Source organism: Urocitellus parryii, chromosome 8 (assembly GCF_045843805.1).
Source record: "Urocitellus parryii isolate mUroPar1 chromosome 8, mUroPar1.hap1, whole genome shotgun sequence".
Lineage (NCBI taxonomy): Eukaryota > Metazoa > Chordata > Mammalia > Rodentia > Sciuridae > Urocitellus > Urocitellus parryii.
The window spans coordinates 5285727-5307720 of NC_135538.1; the positions used below are offsets into that span (position 1 = coordinate 5285727).

A 21994-nucleotide genomic window follows, 5' to 3' on the forward strand; every position below is an offset into this window, starting at 1 on the left:
AGGAGCACAATATGTTAATTAAGACAACAGATCTTGAGCAGGTATAAACCAAGGAGCATAAGTCTGATTCTTGTCCCCATAAATCTAACATCTGTGAGTAGGTGACAGGGGGAACTCTTTCCCCCCCGCTCCTACTGTTTCCTTCAATGTGACAGGAGCATGGTCAGTGTGGCTCCCTGGCCCTTCTTTATCGCTCTGCCCCAAAGGTGGTGGAGCAATTGATTCTAATGGTGCAACTGGAAGAATTCACTGGGTAGCTATAGCAACACTGTATGTGAGCAGTAACCTTTCAGTGAAGCATAGGCACTTTTAAATAGGGGCTGTTAAGGCCCCTGGGCCTTGGCAGGTGAAGTCCAGAGGTGCTAGTTTATTTAACCCTTAGTACAACAAGCACTCAGACACCTGGGATGACTGTGTCTTGGCCCCACCTCTCAGGACACTTACCCTTCAGTCCCCGGGGAATACTGTACCTGGCGGGGACACTGAGGCTTATGTAGCATAAAGCTCTCGGGACTTGAGTAAATGTGAGACACTGAGTGCACCTCCATTCCTGATGGCCCTTCCAGGTGGTAGGAATACAGCCCTCCCAGCCCCTTTCTTATGGATCCCCTTCCCTTCTCTACTTCTGCGGGGAAGGTGAAGCCAATCACCTGACAGGTGAATCTGGCACAGGTTTCCACTTCCCACCTCGGGCAGCCATCTAGCTGAGAGGAGTTTGCTCCTCCAGGCCATAGGTGTCCCTGGGCAGGCCCTCCCTCCAGAGCAGGGGCCTCGTCCAGCTACCCAGACGGTCCACCTGGCTCTGTCATCAGCAGTCTCTAACTACAGCCAATCTTGTGGGCACCTTCTTTCCCTGTTCTGCACAGAGCCACCTTCACCTCTGGCATTTCTGATCTCTTTTTCTCTGCTCTCTTTTTTCCTCCTGTGGCAATGACCCTCATTAACACATTATATGTCTTTCTTATTAAGGTCATTGTTATTTTTGTGTCTCCAGTTAGAATGTCAGTTGTAGAACATTCGTGAATGCACATCATTCACCAGTCTCCTCCTAACTGGACACCCAGACACATGGTAGAAGCTTACTGTTGAGTGGATAAATTCACAATTTATTTGAAATTCTGATGGAAAATAGGATGCCAGTTATTAAGATCTCAGAGATCCAAACTTTGAAGATAAACTATATCAAGACTCAAATATAGGGGCTATGGTTGTAGCTCAGTGGTAGAGCGCTTGCCTAGCATGTGTGAGGAACTGGGTTCAATCCTCAGCATCCCATAAAAATAAATAAATAAAACAAAGATATTGTTTCTACCCACAAATAAAAATATTTGACTCAGCTATGGGGTGTAGTTCAGTGGTAGTGTACATGTGCTAATCCCTGGATTCCCTCCCCAGCACCAGAAAAAAGAAACAATAAATGGGATTATATCAAACTAAAAAGCTTCTTCTCAGCAAAGGAAAGAACCAAAAGAGAGAGAGCCTACAGAATGGGAGAAAAGCATTACCACCTGCACCTCAGATAGAGCTTTATCTCCAGGATATACAAAGAACTCACAAAACTTAACACCAAAAAACTAAATACCCCAATCAATAAATGAGCTAAGGAACTGAACAGACACTGAACAGAAGAAGAAATACAACTGGTCAACAAATACATGAAAAAAGTATTCACTGAACATACTTCTTTTGTTAAATAGTCACCTTTAGTAAATGAAAATCTCATTTTTTAGAGAAATGCAAATTAAAACTACACTAAGATTCCATCTCACTCCAGACAGAATGGCAATTATCAAGAATACAACTAACAGGGCTGAGGTGGTGGCTCAGTGGTAGAGCATTTGCCTTGCATGTGTGAGACACTGGGTTCGGTCCTCAGCATCACATAAAAATAAAATGAATGTATTGCGCCCATCTACAACTAAAAAATATTTTTAAAAAAGAATACAACTAACAATAAGTGTTGGTAAGGAAGTAGGGAAGAAGATCCACTCATACATTGCTGGTGGGGATGCAAATTGGTGCAACCAGTATGAAAAGCAGTATGGAGATTCCTCAGAACTTGAAATGGAACCACCACTTGACCCAGTTATCCCGCTCCTCCGTGTATACCCAAAGGACTTAAAATGACTTGGCTATTGTGAATTGAGCTGCTCCAAACATTGACGTGGCTTAAGCCAAGCTATGAAACCCACCAAGGTGCCTTTCAACATATGGATGGGTAAAGAAAATATGGTATATATACACAATGGGATATTACTCAGCCATGAAGAAGAATGAAATTATAGTATTTGCCAGGAAATGAATGAAACTGGAGGCTATCATGTTAAGTGAAATAAGCAGTCTCAAAAAACCAAAGGCTGAATGTTCTTTCTGATATGTGGATGCTACATATCACACACAACAAGGGAGAGTGGATAGGGAGGAATAGAAATTCATGGGGCTAGACAAAGAGGAATGAAGAGAAGGGGGCATAGGAATATGAAAGACAGTAGAATGAATCAGACATCACTTTCCAATGTTCACGTATGAATACACAGCCAGTGAAACTCCACGTCATGTACAACCACTAGAATGGAATCTTAATTAGAATCATATATTTTCTGTATGTATAATATGTTAAAATACACTCTACTGTCATGTATAACTAAAAAGAACAAAAGGGAAAGGAGGAAGGTAGAAAGAAAGGAAGAAAGGAAGGAAGGGAGGAGACTTGACCAACAGCAGCTGGAAGGATGTCACGGGCAGCCCATGTCTGCGTGTGGAACTAAGCACACTGATAGGCTCTGCGAGGGCTAGGATGGAAGCAGGCGCAGGGCTGCTCAGGAAGGGCTGGGTCACTAGGGAGGTGCAGGCTGCAGTGGTGGGTGTGGGGCCTTGTGAGGAGAGCTCACTGGGTGATGTCAGGGTCCTCCCTGTGCCTCACGGGTGGCGTCAGCACACTGATCAGGCTTCAGCACCCCCCTCAGCTCTCCCCAGTGCTTCTGTGGGAACACCACACAAAAACAAAACAGTGGTTTGGATTTTGTAAAACAGTGGATCAATCAGCAGTTTGCTTTGTTATCTCTGCAAAACAGCAATTAAAGACCCGTTTGGCATCGTCTGGAACAGCACGACAGATTTGATTACATCTAGAGGATTACTCTACAATCTTTTGGTTTTCAGATTCAAATTATGGGCCCCATCCTATAACTTGCTGCTAAGGGATAAGGGATTTTTTTTTAATAGATGAAATACTATTGGGAGCTTAGATCTTCAAAATCATTTTGAATCAGAAATATTATCAAGTTCACAGAATTCACTACAACTTCTCATTTCTTTTGAATTTGGACAATCCCTACCTCCAGAAGACTTGGTATCTACACATGAATACAAATACATAAATGCATGAGGAGCATCTCCTTGCACTTATATACCATCTTTTATATTTCATGTCACTGAAAACTGGAGTTTGTAACTCTCAACTCTCTCTATTCACTGAAAATACTTCTTTTGTTAAATGGTCACCTTTAGTAAATGAAAATCTCACAAAAGTGACATTCCATGACAATAATAAAACTTATAAAGTTTTTCTGCAGCTTTTTAAGTTTAAAATTCTATTGCCAGTGTCAGAGGTGCGAGGTTTTGCAGGGTGTCCAGAGGTGTAAATAACTCCAGCAGAACGGCTTCCTCACTGGTAGGAGGCTCGATGCCCTCCTAATCAGCTCCTTGTTCTTCACTAAGGAGGCAAGTGGCTGGCTGTGCTGGTAATTTCCATAATTTGGATGTCAAAGAAATCGTGCTAAGATTAGAAATTCTAAGGATCTACACAGGAAAGTAAACAAAGTCTTTTCTAACGTTCCAGCGATTTTTAGAACTTTTGCCTTTATAGTTACTGAAATCATTAAATGTAATGAACCATGTGTTAATGTAATATTGAATTTGAGAGTCTCGTAAGATAAATTGTAGTGATGGAAAGTTTTATATTTTCAATTCTGAGTTCTCTTTTCTTTAGTATGACATTTTTATTTTATTGAATAATAGATAAAATGATAGCTTTGTCAGAATGAAAGACTTTGGGATATCTTAGACTTGATTCCAAAGTCTGCCACTAATTCCTTATTTATGATCACATGATATCAAATATATCAATGAGTGAAATGTTTTATAAATGAATCAGCCTAAGTAAGACGTAAGGAGTTAAGTTCAGGGCTTAAGTTTTGCCAGTTATCTGGATTTTGTTGTCACATGGACCTAGCACATTGGTCCTGGCACATTGTTTTAGTTTTGTTTGATAGAATTCATTGAGTGAAACACCATATTGTATCCTCAGACAGTTACTTTGCCAGTATCTACCTAAAAATAAACAATCAGAGTCTTTTGGAACTGGAAAAGATCTTGGGAATCAAATTGTCATGTCCCACTTTTACTGACAGGTGAGGAAACACAAACCAGCCCAGCGGAGCATCAGTTGGAGATGAACAGTGAGATGTCAGAGCCATGTGCCTCGAGTGGCCCCCAGAAGGCAGCAGCTCCATGCTGTAGTCACAGAAGGGAGCGGCATTTGTCCTCAGCCCATGACAAAGTGTGCTCTGCTTAGTAGACCAGGGGCTTCCTTTCAGGTGGGAGCCTGAGAGTCTCTGTGAAGAAGGGGGAGGAAGACAGGGTCCCTTATGCTGAGGGGCTCAGCCGCTATCCCAGGTGGCTCTCATGCGGCTCCTGGGCAGGTCTCCTAGAGAACCTGAGGAGTGCGCTTGATTACATGGAGGTTAAACTAGAAACAAACTATCCTTGTCCTCCTGTTACTCTGTATGCCTGTCCAAATGGCAGAAGGAGGAGATCTAGCCACAGGCTGGAGTGGGATGGTTAACCCTCCTTTCACGTGGGAAATTGAAAGAGTCTAGCAACTAAAGCTGGTCTCAAGAAGAGCCTGGTGGCTTCAGGCACACACCTAGTCTGGGGGATTCAGAGTCAATTCAGAGTCTGGTGTGCTTCAGAAGTTTCACTATTTTGTTGGTTTTATTTCAGAAGAGATTATGGCTAGAAAATATGTTCTGAGAAAATATGTTCTGTATGTGAGTACGTGAGTGTGTGTGTGTTGAGGGCAAACTGGAAAAACTGTTTTACCTAAATGGATAAAGCAGCACTAAGGGAAGCTCAAGGGACAGGTAGAAATTTAGCAAAGCCCCTTTATTTTCTCTGATGTACTTCTGGAATTGTAAACCCAGAAAAGCAACAATAAAAAACGAATATTACAGGTAGTGCCTGGATGAGTCGGAGAACAAGATCTAGGAAGCTTTAAGGGATGGGACTTCAAATGAAATTAAACCAGCAGTGAAAGGGAGAAAGAAAGGATGGGGAGGGGAGAAAGAGGAAGAACTGTGGAATGAAGTCAACCACATTATGCTGTGTGCATAGTCGAGTATATCACAGTGCAATCTAATTACATATATATAAAACACAGACACACACACACACACACACATATGTAATGCACCAATAAACATAAATAAATAGGAGGGAGACCCAATACAGTAGAGGAAGGGGTTTGGGGGAGAGAGGAGGGCAAGAAAAGAAGTAGCACTAGGGATTGAAAATGCAGTAAACTATCTTCTATGCGTGTGTGAGTAAGTCAAAATGAGCCCCACTATTAGGCAGAACTATAAAACAGGAATTAAAAAAAATTAGAAGCAGAGGTACCAGATTAGCTGTTCATGCCTAAAACAACTAAAAAACAAAAACAAAACAAAACAAAAAAAACAAACAAACATGTTCTTAAGACACTGGACATCAGAGGGTGAAGGACAGTGACTCCCTTAAGGGGGAAACACACGAGTAAGACCAGCAGGTGCCCAGCCCACTACCTGGGAAGTGAGTGGAGTAGTCAGGGGAGCAAAGGGACATGGGTCTCCCCAAGCAGAGGCAGAGTAGGGAGTCCAGGGAGCCCAAGACAGCAGGAGTTCCTGGGCAGAGTACTGCGGAGGAGAGAGCAGAACAGACGGACAACTCTGGAATTCCACAGTGGACCCCTCTCAATCTTTAGCTGAGAATCGAAAGCTCCTGGGTTAAGGACCTACCCAAGCCTGGAGAAGAAGCCACCTGAGGATCTCAGTGAGCACACCACATGGAGTTGGCAGGGAACAGTGCCTATTGCCACCACCCCCCCCAATGGGAAACTTCTTCTGAGCTTAAAAAGAGACTGGAAGGAATTCATAGTGATTTAGACATCACAGAACAGAAGACGAAAGCCTTGAAGACATAGCGATAGGAAGTACTGAAATGAAAGAGGACTGAAAAACTGATACACTAGTAAGCTATGGAACCACCCCAAACACGTGTGAGTGGAGTCCCCAAAGGCAGAGGAGAGGGGAACACAAGAAGAAATGTGGCTAAAAATTCTCCAAATTTGATGAAAATTAGACCCCCACAGATCCAAGAAGTCCAGCAAACTCCAAGAAAGAGAAACATGAAGAAAGTCACAAGAGAAAGTGTTAGAAGCAGCCAGAGAATAAAAGGTACACTCAATACCCAACCAGATCCTTTAACCCACAGAATATCTGTCAAAACTGATCCTTTTGACTACTTTGGACATCCAATGCAACCGCCAAGCTGCAGACCCTGCTCAGGGGTAAGACAGAAGGAAAGGGGAACAGGTGGGAACCGGGGCCACACAAGGAAGGAGGAGCATCACAGGGGGCAAGTCTACGGGGGAAAGGCACCTTTTTTCTTATTATTTAAGTTCCTAAACATAACTCTCAGTTTAAAGCAAAAATTAATAACAATGTGCTGTGGGGCTCATAATATACAGAAGCACAAAGTTTAGAAGGGAAAAAATAAAAAATGTCGTAATATTTGTTTACTCTATACAAAGGGGTACAATGATCTTTGAAGTTCTACTGTGGTAAGTTAATAGATATACTATAAACTTTAAGGCAACCATTAAAGTAATACAACAAAAATTTGAAACTCTGAAATAAGATAAAAGGGAGTCATAAAAAAAGATTAAGTCTACAGAAAATCTGGACAAAAAGGAAAAAGCATGGAATGAGGACAGATGACACACATAAAAATACAAGGGAGTGACATGTTTAAAAGGTGGCCATCTCACAGCAGTGTTATCAGCAGTCAAATCCAGACGGCGCTTGTCAGATTACACACAAGATGAACTGAGAGCGTAAACTGCCTCCAGGAAACATGTTTGGGGACTCAAATAGGTGAAAGGAAAATGGGTGGAAAAGAAAGCGCTGACACTCAGCAGAGCAAGGCTGGAGCCGCCATATTCCTATCTGCAAAGTGGATTTTAGAGTCCACACATTTAACCAGGGGGTAGAAATGTAGTTTCATATTGATAAAGCGGTCAGTTTTCCAAGACATGATAATTCTAAACATTTGAGGCACCAAATAACAGAGCTTCAAAATACAAGACAGAATGGCAGAATACTGAAGAACATAAGTGCAGTTGAATTTCAATGCCATTCTTTCAGTATCTGACAGAACAAGGAGACCAAAATAAATAAATAAATAAAGATACAGAAAACAGAATCACATTACCAACAAATTGATTTAAATAACACTATCAATACCTTGACCTGACACTTATATAATCCTGTAAGCAACAGCAGCATGCACATTTTTTAAAAGGACACACAGGACGTTTACCAGAATAGAAAATACTCTATTTAAAAGGATTCAAGTCACACAAGGTGGGTTGTCTGTCTGACTATATTAAATCCTATCATTAGTAACAGAAAGATACATGGAAAAATCCCTAAATATTTGAAGAATAAACAAAATCAACAGAAAAAATTTTTAAAGTATTTTAACTGAGAAATGTATGAAAATTTGCAGGCTGCAACTAAAGCGGTATTAAAAGAAAATTCATAGCACTAAAATCCCTGCTAGAAAAGAAGGAAGATCTGAAGTTAGGAAACACAGTTTTAGCCTTGAAAAAACTAGGGGGAGAAACAAGAACAACAACCAGAAAATGTAAAATGAAGTAACCAGAACAAAGAAAGTAATATCTAAATGGAAAATAATGAAATAGAAAACTGAAAAATAAGAAATAACGTGAACAAAAGGTAAAACCTGTTAATTTTCAAGACTGGTGCTACAGTCTTGCCTCTGGGGTGGGTTCTCACAGATAAAGGGGACACAAACCACCATTAAGTATGGTGGCAAATGGTCACGAGGAGCCTCGCGTGAGCAGTCTCTCACTAGTGGAGTCAGACCTAGTGTCCAGTGTGGACTGACTCCAGGCAGCTGCTGGAGCCTCCCCACCACTGCTCTGCATGAATGATGAACAGACCAGCAATGAACAATTAGGAATTGGCTTCAACTCCAAACCTATGTTAAATCTGCACACACATGTGTGTATTCATACACTAGAATTTTACATGATAGCTAATATACTGTTACATATGTGCATGTACATATTAGAAAATACGCAAAGGAAGCTCTACAATTAAAAACCTTTTCATGTTAATATGGAAAGTGAAGAGTGACTGTGACTTAAGTTATATAGTAAGAGATTTTTTTGAATGTTATTATTCAGGGTCAATGAACTCTGAAACACACTGCTATGGTGATCATTATTTTTAAGCACGAGTGATTGATGATCCAGTTGGAATGCTTAGCCAATTCTTAAGCAAGTCCAGGTGGAAAGAGCATGAAAGAGCATGCGCAGTGCAGCCACGTGGACCAAATCTGCATCTTTGCTCTGCTCTTACCCACTTAGGAGGATTGATTAGTCATTCTATGCCTCAGCAACCCCATCTGTAAAAATGGAGGCACAAGGCCGCCACCTTAAATAATTGTGAGATAATGCATTTATTTTTGGTACCAGAGATTGAACCCAAGGACACTTTACCATTGAGCCACATCCTCAGTCCTTTTAATTTTTTGAGATAGTGTCTCACTAAGTTGCTTAGGGCCTTGCTAGGTTGCTGAGGCTGGCTTTGAACTTGAAATCCTCCTGCCTCACCTCTGAAGCCACTGAGATTACAGGTGTGCGCCATACCCTGCTGAGGTAATGTACTGAATGCATCTAACCCAGAAGAGGTAGAAAGAAGAATGGAAATAGAGGACAGGTGTTCTCACTATTACTATTGTTAGTGTCAGACTTTAGTTTTACAAGCCCATCCTACCTCTGGTTGTTAATAAGCAAAAGAATTTCTGAGAAAAAGATGGATACAGCTAATAACAATTAAACCTGAAAATGTAAAGAGAGAAAGATTAATGGAAAACAACATCCAGCAGGAAGTAGATCTATAAAAACGTGGGATTTGAACTGGATGATCTCCTTTCCCTTTCTACCTCCTGCTAGCTAGACTTACCCAGATTTTTCTAGCTCATATTATTTCTGACTCCATTTTTGTATCACAAATAGACTCAATTTCCTGTTCCCTTCATTAAAATTTGCAAAGCAAGGGCTTAAAGTTTAAATGCTTACAGGAATTAAGCCAGTGACGTGAATACTTCCCACAGACATGCTTTATCTGCATATTAATCAACAAGAGATTATTATCCATCCACACAAAAATTTGCTCTCCCATTTTTCTGGAAACATGGGCTCAGTCAGGCAATCAGGGACCATAGAAATATTTGTCTTCTTTACGAGGAATATAAAAAAGACAATATAACATTGATTGGCTTTACTCTACCATGTTGGAGTGGGTAGTAACTGATGAGAATGGAGAGCATTGGGATCTCTTGCCACCAAGCGTAGGTGCTATGTAACTTCAGTCCTGTACTGACATGCAGGAATATGGGCCCAGTTTTGCCAGATCCTGCAGTTTTCAAGAGAAGCCAGGAATTCGGACACAGAGAGTCTCATTTTTTTTTTAATATTAATTTTTAAGTTGGTAGTTGGACGAAATACCTTTATTTTACCTATTTATTTTATGTGGTGCTGAGGATCAAACCCAGGGCCTCGCACGTGCTAGGCGAGTGCTCTACCACTGAGCCAACTCATTTTTTAATGTCTCCAGAAATATTTGCTCAGGCTTATCAAAACATGTGAGAGCTGAACCAAGCCTTCAAAACTTCAGGTTATGCAGGATTCAAGTTTGTCCATAAGTCTGACAGTTGTTGGTGGGTAGGCCTTCCTAACGTAGAGCGCTCTCTCTCTCTCTCTCTCTCTCTCTCTCTCTCTCTCTCTCTCTCTCTCTCTCTCTCTCTCTCTCTCTCTCACACACACACACACACACACACACACACCACACACAAACAGAGAGAGAGAGAGAGACAGAGAGAGAGAGAAACACATAGCCATTTATAGTCTCTTGATCTCTACAGTAACGTCCTTCTCTATTCATTTGTCAATAAACAGAACTTGCCCCAACTCCTCAACCAAACTGATTTGCAAAACACAAAGACATTTTCATAGACTAACTGGTCCATTCTTTTACTCAATTACTAGCTTTTGAGCAGACACCATGATCAACGTATTGTGGGCAATATGCAGAGAAGGAAGATATGACTGCAGCTCTCTAAATAATTTTTGTCCTTTTACTTTTTTGATATCTGAAAAAAGACACTTCAAAAAACACTGTTGTTTGTCTTCTTTACGGGGAATATAAAGAAGACAATATAACATTGATTGGCCTTAGTCTTTACCACCTTCTTCTTTCACTCCACATTTGTACACACGGCATTAGAGAACTTTTAGAAGGTCAGAGGGAAGGAAGACTTTAAAGACAAACAGATGAGTCTTACAGAGAGTCAGTCAAGAATATTTTCTGTGGAAAACCTTATCTAGCCACAAACAAAAGCTGGCCGACTTCCCACCAGCAGGCCACGTAGGACATACCTCCGCAGGCACAGCTCTCTGCCAACCAGGTAGGGTTGCAGTGTGCAGTACGGATCAACCAGCGGACTTTTTAATTAAAAGTTCTTGACTGTCTTACTTCCAAATAAATACTTACAATATTTTGTTGTAACTCTGAAAAATTTGCCTTTATTCAGCTGGAGCAGACCCGATATAAAATGCTTTCAGTATTTTTAATATTATAGCCAGGGTTATTTCATTTCACTTATGACTTACTGCAGTGATTAAAGCAGGTTGCCTGACTCTCTTTAAACACATTATTTTATGCATAATGGGGTAATTATATTAAATGAGTACACTATCAGTGGGCTTCTTGGATGAGTGAATTTTCTTGGGCTAAACAAATGCCAAAATGTATATTACACTGTTCCTTCTTGGTGCATTAGGCCGGAATTTAATTACCTTGAGTAAAATGTTATAACAAAATCTTATCAGTGTAACTTTTCTATATTTTCTTGTGTAAGTGAATGCTGTCCAGCCTAACCTCCCACACCCATGAGTGAGATCATAGAATTAAATCAAATGCTACCAAGAATTAAATATAAGAAGACAATATAAGAAGCGACTGTGCCATTTAAGTAGGAAAGGGTATCATGTCCCTAGGAAAGCTAAGCTGCTGCTCCCTGTGGGGGAGATCTGGGCGCTAGAAGCAGCTGTCCCCAGAGGCCAGAGGCCCGTGTTTCCCCTTCCTTTTGTTCTCTGGGATTTGGCCTCATAGTTTTCCTTTCTGTGAGATTTGCTTCTGGTTGTTAGGCTTTCACTCCTATTTTTTTAATGTAAAATCTTGATTTGCCCTAGTTCTTATGCCATGTCCTCTGCAGCATGACCAGGGAATGTTAAAATTGTGGGTAGAGTGGAGAAAACAGGGCTACTGGGTTATAGCCCTGATTCCCAAGACACCGCCATTCACCATTCTCCTCATGGAGACCTCTTCCCTTCTCTTGAGATTTCATTGAACTTTTGGACAAGGCATACAGTTTGTTATTAGAGAGTGAACATCCCAAGATCTACTCAAGAGTCTCAGATGCAGAATGGACTGCAGGAATCAGCTTCCTGGAGCCCCTGAAAGTTCCCCCACCTCCTTCCAGGGGACTTTAGAAGTGGAGGCCCTGGGCTCCTGGAGGCAGAGCTAAGGGCTCCCGATGGGCAACCGGGGCCCTTGCTCCAGGGCCTGGCCAGCACTCACCTGCCTGAAACCTAGGCACTATCCTGTCCCCCTCACTCCTCTGAGGACAGAGACTGCCTTGATCATGGTTGTGTGTCAGTACCTAACACAGAGTCCACAGCGTATGTTAAGTGACTGCACAATGATGTGAAGGAATAATAATGCAAATTGCCATTCATGGAGGTCCTGTGTGGCCACCAGCTGCCTTACGTGCCTCAAGTCTACAAGACACCATCCTGGCTTTACAGGTGAAGAAATTAATATGCACACTCAAGGTTATGAACTGAGAGGAGGCCAGAGCTACAGTCAAGTACAAATAAACTTATTTTCTAAGGCTGCAGACATTACAAATGATCCTCCTGTTAGCCCTGTGTGTGACTGCCCTCCCAGGGGCCCCAGGGTGGGCATGGCGTGGGGTGTGTGATGGGAGTACTCAGAGGAGTCATTGGGAATAGTCTTTACCAGTGCCATCAAGGAGGACTCTCCGGGAGCCTTTGTCCATCATGAACACAGCGAGCAGGCAGGGCCCAGGCCATGTGGAACCCCTAGCAGGACCTACAGGAGGGCACTCTGCCTTGGTGCTGGGCAACACACACTGACTGACAGAGGAAGATCCCCTAAGACCATCAGCCAGTCTTGCAGCAACAGAAGGCACATGAGTCCGGCCTGGGCAGACTGAATGGAAATTTCAGCTCACTGTCGTCAGATTTGTGACCCAGCATCTTAACTATCAGATTGATCTAAATAGCATCTGGCTTAGACTTATTCTTTTGCAGTCCCTGTAGAAGGAATCAACCACAGAATGTTACAAATACATCCAGTTGCAGGTTTCTGGTACAATTACACGTGGTAAATGATTACCAATGTAGGCACTGGTGTTTATAATTATGTTTCATAATTAATGTTCCTAAGTAATATTTTAGGTTCACACCTCCATTTGCAGTTTTCTAAATGAAAAATTTCATACTAAAGACTGCAAAATACCAGGGGCAGGTCAGGAATCACTAGGATTAATAATATTCCACTCAGAAATTTTGAAAGGCTGAGGTTAAAGTAAAACTCACAAGAAAATTAGTCATGTCTAGTGGATTAAAACCTTGCCCGGGAAGATCAGACTTCATATAGTAAACACAATCTTCATAATTAAAATGCTAATCCGCTTTTAGAAAGGAAGTCTTGTTTGTCACCAAAATGTTAAGGAAATATATAGAAGGCCAAGGCAATTTTATTCTGAATTTTTATTGTGTTTAATCCAATTTAAATTGGCTGAGGGTCTGAAGAGCTGTGGCAGGCAGTGACTTGCCAACTGTACTTGGAGCATCTATTATGAGTCAGGGTTTGGCATACACCTACCTACCTAATACAGAGTGCAGCAAAGGTACCCAGACCGCACAGGCCAATGAACAGTTTGTATTTGACAGGTGCTCAGAAGTATCTGCTGAAGCAACGGAGGACAGTTAAACAAACTGTCCCGTGTCACACATTCAGTGGGGCCTGAATTCTAAAATTCATCAGTTCTGGTGAGAGGTAAACGAAACCTTGACTGATTCTTACCAATAAGCATGGCCGCCCAGCCGTCTCACAGTGTCCTTTTATTTATATGTGTACCTTAGAGACCTCCAGGACAATCTTTTCTGCTGCCTAATTATTTTAGAACTTCAACTCAAAGTGGTTTTGGGCTGATTGTATATCTAATTTAAAAATGCAACTGTTTCTTTTCTTTCTGCCAATACGAATATCTGTACTCTAGAGAACAGTGCAAATTCTTCACTATTTAGGTGGAAGAAAGAACAGACTGGTGCTTCTTATCATTGGCCATGCCCTACAGAAGGAATTAAGAGTGCAGTTGGCAATTGAGCTGATGTAAAGTCTTACACCCAGGGCTGCCTCTACCAAGGAAAGAATCATTACTTAATAAAAGGTTTTGTCACAACTGGCTAAAAGTGTTTTGGAGAGAATTGTTAGATTCTCTAACTGATTTCACATGCCTAAATCAATTCTAAGTAACACTCAGTGTCAGAAATGTATAGGAAGGAAGTATAGAAAATTGAATGATTTTTAAGTAATCTTGGGGTAAGGGTTCTTCCTAGCATGTTTCCAGTAGCAGAAATCATAATGATTGCTAGATTTGACTATTAAATCTTGCGACTAAAAAAGCATATTTGAAATATAAGATAAAAATATTCAAGTACTTAATAAAGAATGAATTCTTATAAATAAGGAAAAGAAGTACCATACCCCAAGAGAAAAATAGATAAGACTTCTGCATCCATCATAATGATATATTGGATAATTTAGGAACAGATTCTTTCAAAAATATGTTGGAGATGGAGAAATGTTGCAAAACAATGTAATAAATATATGTTCATATTCATCCTTAAGAAAGCAAAGGCCAGAAATAAAGGGAGGGAAGCAGGAGCCTGGGTCAGAGCAGAGCTCTTGTGGACGCTCCTATTCACGGACTCACACGCTGAGTCACATGTGGCCTGAGGACCAGAGACAAGTCTTCAGATCCACACCAAACAGGGAGTTGGAGTGAAGACTCCCGCTTAGTGGGTCCTGAAGGACAGCACCCACAGTGCTGGGTGGGTTAGAAAATAATTAACCAGCAAAGGAGAGTGGTCACAAGAAAGTGAATAGCAACAACAGAAGCCGAGTTTAACTGGGCGCACTGCACTATGTGCCAAACCGGTGGCAAGGCTCTAGATATCGACTCATTGAATCTTCACAACTCTTTCCAGTAGGTACTGTTATTAGCCCAGTTTTGCTGCTGAGAAAATGAAATCTGGCTAAGAGGCCTCTGTCAGCAAGTACAGGGGTTCAGGAAGTGTGTCTCCAAGAAGGAAAAGCAGTGTACCTCCTGGCAAGGTTAGCACCCAGAATTCAAAAAGAACCTCCCCGGTCAATTAGATAAACAGCCCCAGAGAAGTGGGCAGAAGGTGTTATTAGGAAATTTGCAGAAGAGAGGCTACACACTGCCCATTAATAAAGGAAAAGATGCACAGCTTTGCAAATGCAGATAGAAAATCAGACAGCGTCACACGTTGGCCAGCATGAAGAACAGTGGGTACTCCTATTCCTGGCTGAATAGGATGTAACTGAAATTACCACCCGAGGAACAATGTGGCAGAACCTAGAGTCTATCTGAAGGTCTCTCTTCTCCATGGCTGCCTTGCTTTACAGGCTGATGTCCAATTGTCGCCTCTTTATGAGGCCTGTACTGAGTCCACCGTCCTCCCCTCCTGTCCCTCAGGGTACCAGGCTATTCTGGCAGTAGCTGGAACCTCAACTCACTTCCCTGTCAGTCCTTGTCATCTGTGATGGGGGGCCAGGGTGCTGTCATTCTGTTATCTTTCTTTCCAAGCATCTAAGTAGGAAGTAAATAAACGTGGCTGGTTTGGCTATAAGAAGGACAAATGCAACCAAATAAGCCAGCTTTGGCTTTCATACTGCTCCATTAGCATACGTCAGACACATCCTGACAACCCAATTATACTGAGCAAAACATATCTTAGGGCAAACAAATCTTTAGCATTTTTGCCTTCTGTAGATTTGCTCTGCATTTTGTTGAAATTAAAATTGAGTATGACATATTTTGTGAAGAAAAGTAAGAAAATGGAAAATGGATTACTGTACGCTGATGTCAAGTTGTATCTTTGTCAAATCAATTTAAAAAATCATGTTCACTCTATTGAACATCCCCAAATGACAAAGGCCTAAGACTCTAATTGAGTTTTGATAAACAGGACTGAATCTTTAAAATGTTTCCGTTTATTATAAAAAAAATCCATGTACTAAATAGCTATTAAGAGAGGCAACCAAATCTCTCTCCAGAGTCTAAAGACTACCCATGACTTCTGTTGTTACTTATACATGCATGATTCTCATATCCACAGTTTAACCCTGATTGCTCAGCACATTTTCTTTCACTGGTATTTTTTTCCTTTTATTTTAAACCTCTGGTAACACATACTCTTAGTAAAAAATAGTTTTTAAAAATTAAATAAGGTAGGATTAGCCATAATACTACCATCAGAGTTGAGATAGTCCCCACTAATATTTTGATGTGTGATCAGTCTGGTGTCATTTATATAATCTTTCACAAGGCTGACATCTTACTACATGTATGATTTTAACATGTTCTTTTTAAAACTTGACATAAGTATTTTCGTTTGTTAATACATAATTTTTTAACTGCTACACAATATCCCACTGAATGGGTTCATCACAATTTAACCCTGAATTAGCTTGGGAGTATATTTTCTTTCTGTTCCTATTTTTTCTTGGTCATAGGCAGCACAGTGCAATGAATATTTTTTGTGCACGATGATATTTTCACCTGTTTTTGGATCAAAGTGCATAATGAATTTTCTATATTTGGTTTGAAGAACATGAACATATAACCAAAATCACTTTTTATCACCTCCACTGTGAGACCTGAAAGTGGTGGGTTTACTGTCGGGACTATTATTTTTAACAGCATTATTGAGTTATCATTTGTTAGGGTCTGTAAACAAGTCAGGATGGCACCTGGCATTTTGCCAGGGGGAGTGGTTTGTGAAGTAAGGCCAGCGAGCCATTAAGTGTGGAGATTCCTTATTGGTTGACTGCTGTATCTAGTTTATGTTAATTAAGATAAGCTGTGTGTAATGTATATATACCCCTCCTGTCCTACGATAAACGGCTCCCACTCCTGCTGTATCAATCTACACAAATTGCTCGTCACCCCCCGGCTATTTTGCCTAGCCAGCCGGGCTGCGGCAATCATTGACATATAAACATGTCTATGTTTAAAATTTTACAAAACTCAGAGTTTTAACATATATCCTCCTAGAAAATGACAAGTAAACCAATATGTACTATTAACTAGCTCAGCTGTTGTCACCTGCCATACACTAGATCTCTAGACTCTGTTCTGGCATAACTGAGCACCATCCTATGAGCCAGCCACTATAATTCTGCTTACATGCTGAATATAAAAGGATCACAAAAAGGTCTCTGCACCCCAGCATTTACTGTGACACTATGCACAAGAGCCAAGACATTTATCTTAAAGTCCTTTGAGGAACTTATGGATAAAGAAAATGTGAATGTGACATACACAAACAACAAAATGTTATTCAGCCTTAAAAATAAGGAAGTACTGAATATCTCCATTTGCCAGATAGCCTAAGGATTCTTCTGAAGGATCCTTAAAATGAGGAATCCTTGTCATAAAACTTCATGGCCTTCCTCCTCCGCTGACCCTGCTCCTGCTCTGGTGCTTGCTGTTGGACCCAGGGAGCAGCACCACCTACCTTGTGGTAAAACTCAGAACTGCAGTGCCCCCTGCCAAGGGCCTTTCTTAGCCCAGTGTCCCTGAAAACCACATTCTGCCTCAAACCTGCATCTTTCCCCTTCTCTGCATCTACACTCACTGCTTGATCCAAGGACTCTTCAACTCTTCATTGGGCTTTTGAAAACTGCTAAATTATATTGAATTTTATTTTCCCTGCATGATTAATACATGTTTAGAGAAATGTATTGAACACTGTAATGCAGAAAAAAAAAAAAAGCCAGCCATAGTGTCACCACTCAGCAGCTCCTGCTTAACTGTTTGGGTATATTTCCCTCTGGGATTTTTCCAGTAATAATTTTGTTAGAATAGTGTGATCAAACCAAACTCATACTTCTCTGTTTTTCTTTTTTCTTCTATTGTAGCTTGATAATTTTCTCATATTATTAAAACTCTTTGCAGACTTTTAAATTTATAATGTATTCCTAATGGTGCATTCAGTGATTGCTCCTTGGTTTATAGAACCATTCCCCTTACTGTTTGGCATTTTAATGAATAGCATTACTCATAAAACTCTTCCAGTAGATTTAGTTGTTTCCTTAGGATAAACTCCTAGAAATGGGATTACTCCATTAAGGTCTATAAGCATTTTAAAGATTACCTGTTTTTGTCTATTCTCCTCCATAAACTGCCTACGTAAACTGTTCTGCATTCTGTAGAACACAGCTGATCCTATCTCCCAACAGCTTCCTCTCCCAAACAGTTATTCAGCTGGCTGTTCATACCCTGTTAATGAAAGCTCAACTTAGCTTTCCATCTGAGAACTGTCATATGCAGACCCAGCCAGGCTGTCTCCTCAGTTTGGTGTCCTTGCTCCTAAGTACTACAAACTGTTCTTCTTCAACTACACCTCTGTGACTTTAGTCCTTGTGCTAGATCTGACCCTTATGCTTCTATTGTAGCAATTGCCACAGGTTCTTACAGTATAGTTTAAGTGGATAAATTCAATAAGATTTTTCAAGATTCACAAATTACCGTTGTTACCAATATTCATTTATACTCGGCAAATTTGCATGTCCTCCACATATTTGATGTTTGATGAAGTCTGATCTTAAATAAACGAATTCTTCTTCTGCACTTAGTTTTTATTTACAGCTTGAGTATAGGAAGTAATATTTCCCTATTGGTAGTCCAAAATATATTTATAAAATAAAAAATCTTAATATATGAAAATGCTAGGAGATTCTGAACAAATAAGCACCAAACCAGATTATCACCAGGATTCCTTACTTCTGTCATGTTTATGATGCACTTCTAAAACTGCTCTGTGTGTGTGTGTGTATGGGGGTGGGGTCTGGGGATAGAACCAGGGTTTCATGCATGTTGGGCAAGTGCGCTACCTTTGAGCCACATCCCTGGCTTAAAACTCTTATTCAGTATTGATGGAAAACAACATGAGAGCACTTAATTGAATTTTTTTTCTTACTGAAAAGCAAGAAATCAATTAGATCACAACTGTCCCTGCTGAAAATTCAGAGGAATGAACATTTTTCAAGTTGATTTTTCAGAGAGTGAACAATGGGGAATTAACTGGATAATGTAGAGTTGTGACTGGGGCCTAAGAATATGAAATATGTATGGAAAGTAATTAAAATTCTGCTAGTAATTATATTGGAAATGTGTGTGTGTGTGTGTGTGTGTGTGTTTCACATAATTTTGATTGAAAGCATTGGGAAGACCTTGAACCTTCTAAACAGTATCAATTTGCTGAGTCAAAGATGCTCATATACTAACCATTTCTCAATTGCCATCACTAAACCATATAGATTTCTAAAGTCTCAGGCTTTTATTCTATCTAAACATAATTGTAGAGCTGTCTCTTATTAATTTCAACTATTTTTAAAGTTTTTTTAAATTTTATTTTTCTGCTCTGAATATTATTTGGCAATTTTAGGTCCTAAAAGCCCTGGGTGAAGAGAGACTTAAATACCTACAAACTTATTTTATTCAAGTACATTGCTTTTTAATTCCTATTAAATACCAAGTCCACGTGTGGCATTAAAGCTGCATTCATTCATCTATATTTACTATTCTTTATTAAACATAAGATTTATTCTGATAGGAGAATAAACAAAAAAAGCATCTCAAAGTGAGTTAAAATAGTCATGTAAACTATAAAATTATACTTAATTTTCAAATGTCTAAAAGATGAAAATACACTGAACAATTTAAAAGTAATTTTAATTTATTAGCACACTTAAAAACACACACCAATTTATAGATAAGATAGGAAAAGATTCACTGTTCTTCATGAAATAGATGTCATTAACTAGAATCTTCTAAAGCAGGGCACGATTTTAAAGCTTGGAATAAGAATTGTGGGCTATTTTTGTAGATTGACGGAGACACGTTTGTACAGAAGCAGCAAAATTGCATTATAAAAACCCAAAGCCGGAAAGGACATTCTGTTTCAGGTTGCCACTGAAGTTAGCTCAAAATCAATTCAATTTGGCATTTACTGGGGCCTGTGACCTGCAAGACTCTGCTCTGGGTGCTGGGACAGATTTAAAATGATCAGGATGTGAGCTGTGAGCTTTCCTCCCGGGGCTCTAATCGTCCAGGAGATGAGATAAGACATCCCCACAACTCACTGTGACTTTACATGGCGGCAGTAAGAACAACATGGCAAAGATGGCGAGATTCCCTCTGCCGACAAACTAGGGCCAGCTTTACCCAAGGGAACGGTGTTGCAACCCGGAGTAGAAGAATGGGCAGGGCAGGCCCAGAGGACACTAGAGTGAGCACACACAGGGGTGCCTTAAGCAGAGGCACAGGTGCTCACAGAAATGAGCACTGAGAATGTAGACTGCATTTAGGGAGTTGGCAACAGTCTGGTTTGGTTGGAGTGGGAAATTCAACAAGATGGTGAAGGCATCTTGGGCTGCTAAGATCTGGGTGAGTTAGTTTTGATCTTTGATAATGAAATAAGCTCCTCTCCCAAAGAAAGCAAGTGATACTAAAGACAGGTTGTTGTCCAAACAATAAAGAAAGGGAACACACATACAGGAACCTGTGTTTTGAACTTATGTGCAGTGGCTTTAAATTAAAAAATGGTGATCCGGAATCTTGAAACAGGGCTCCTCAAGCTCATACAGTTCTTTGCCCTGGGTGCATTTGAGAACTCAGGCACCTTCATCTGGGAAAGAGATTTCATCCCACTTTTCTAAGGGTGCCTCACCCTTAAAAATGTTAAAAGCCAATGTTCTAGAGGAAATTGGTTACTAGAGCAAAATATTGTTATTTGGTAAATCAAAATTTGTATTTTCTTACCAAATAATATAACTCAAGTTTAGTTTGTCATGTTCTAGTCTAATTTGGTTTCAATTCTTGAGAATGGCACTTTCTTAGACCCCCCCCCCTTTTAACAGCAAAAATACAAAGCTTATAAAAACAGGTATAACAACACATGGTTGCACATATCCTCTCAGGCCCTCTACTACTATCCTGAGTGTCCGTCTATACATTTAAATCCTCACACCGCTGTAGATTTATGCTACACTCACATGTGTATGTGAAAAATGTATCTCTTTTTTTTTTCTAAAACAAAATTAGCATTCTAAACAGAAAAGTACATACTACTCTACACATCGTGATTTTAATGTTTAAATAATGCAAATGGATATCTTTCCAAATCAATATGCATAAATCTAATTCACTCTTTTTAAAACAGTAATAAAATATTCTATTGTAGAAATATACAGTGCCATAATTCCTTTAGACATTTTCTAATTGAAAAGCGTTCACACTGTTCACAGTTTTGGGTTATTTAAACTATGCTGTTATAAAGATCTTCATACATCATTATATATTGGGGATTTTATTTTTCTAGGATTGAAAAACAAAGTGGGGTTGTGTGTTAAAAATAAGCAGACATGCCAGGCATGGTGGTGCATACCTGTAATCTCAGCAGTTCCGGAGGCTGAGACAGGGATTGTGAGTTCAAAGCCAGCCTCAGCAATGACAAGGTACTAAGCAACTCAGTGAGACTCTGTCTCTAAATAACCTACAAAATAGGGCTGGGGATGTGACTCAGTGGTTGAGTGCTTCTGAGTTAGATCCCCAGTACACCAAAATAAATAAATAAGGAGGTACTGAACTTTAATAGACATAGTCATGTAACTTTTCAATAAAGTTCCACTTAGCAATACATATAGACGCACCTGCATTATAAAGAAATATTGATTCTGCTGTGCCCACACCCAAGAGGAATATTCTAAATATTGAACAATAAATATCAATGTGCACATTCAAGTGCCCTCCATTAGCCTTCTAATTACTCAAAGCTGGGAGAGTCTGGCCACTTGGAGATGGGGAGGATGGGGCTCTGGGAGAAAGGGGCCCAGGATCACCAATGTTTACAAGGAGGAATGTTGATCTTTCAATGGCCTTATGGAAAGGATCAGGCCAGCCTTGCTAAGACTTGAGAGTACTGGATTTTTTAAAACTTTGCATATTTAATTACAGAAAATGTTATATCACTGGTATTTTCAATTTTTACTTGTTTATCTTATAGTTTAAAAGATCCGTTTTGAGATGATGAAATCATCATTCATTTACCTATTCATTTACCTATTACCTATTAATTTACCTATTACCTATTAATTTTTTCTATTTATCTCTATATTAGCAATTGAAGGAGGTATTTGTAAGGTAATTATATTATTTTTTGTTAAATATCTACTAATATTTTCTC

General features: G+C 40.1%; 1 protein-coding gene across 1 annotated transcript in view; it reads right to left on the reverse strand.

Annotated features, from left to right (window-relative positions):
• The window catches only part of Pacrg (parkin coregulated), a 469717-nt gene that overhangs the window by 231722 nt on the left and 216001 nt on the right, over positions 1-21994 (reverse strand). The gene's annotated exons all lie outside the window — the stretch shown is intronic.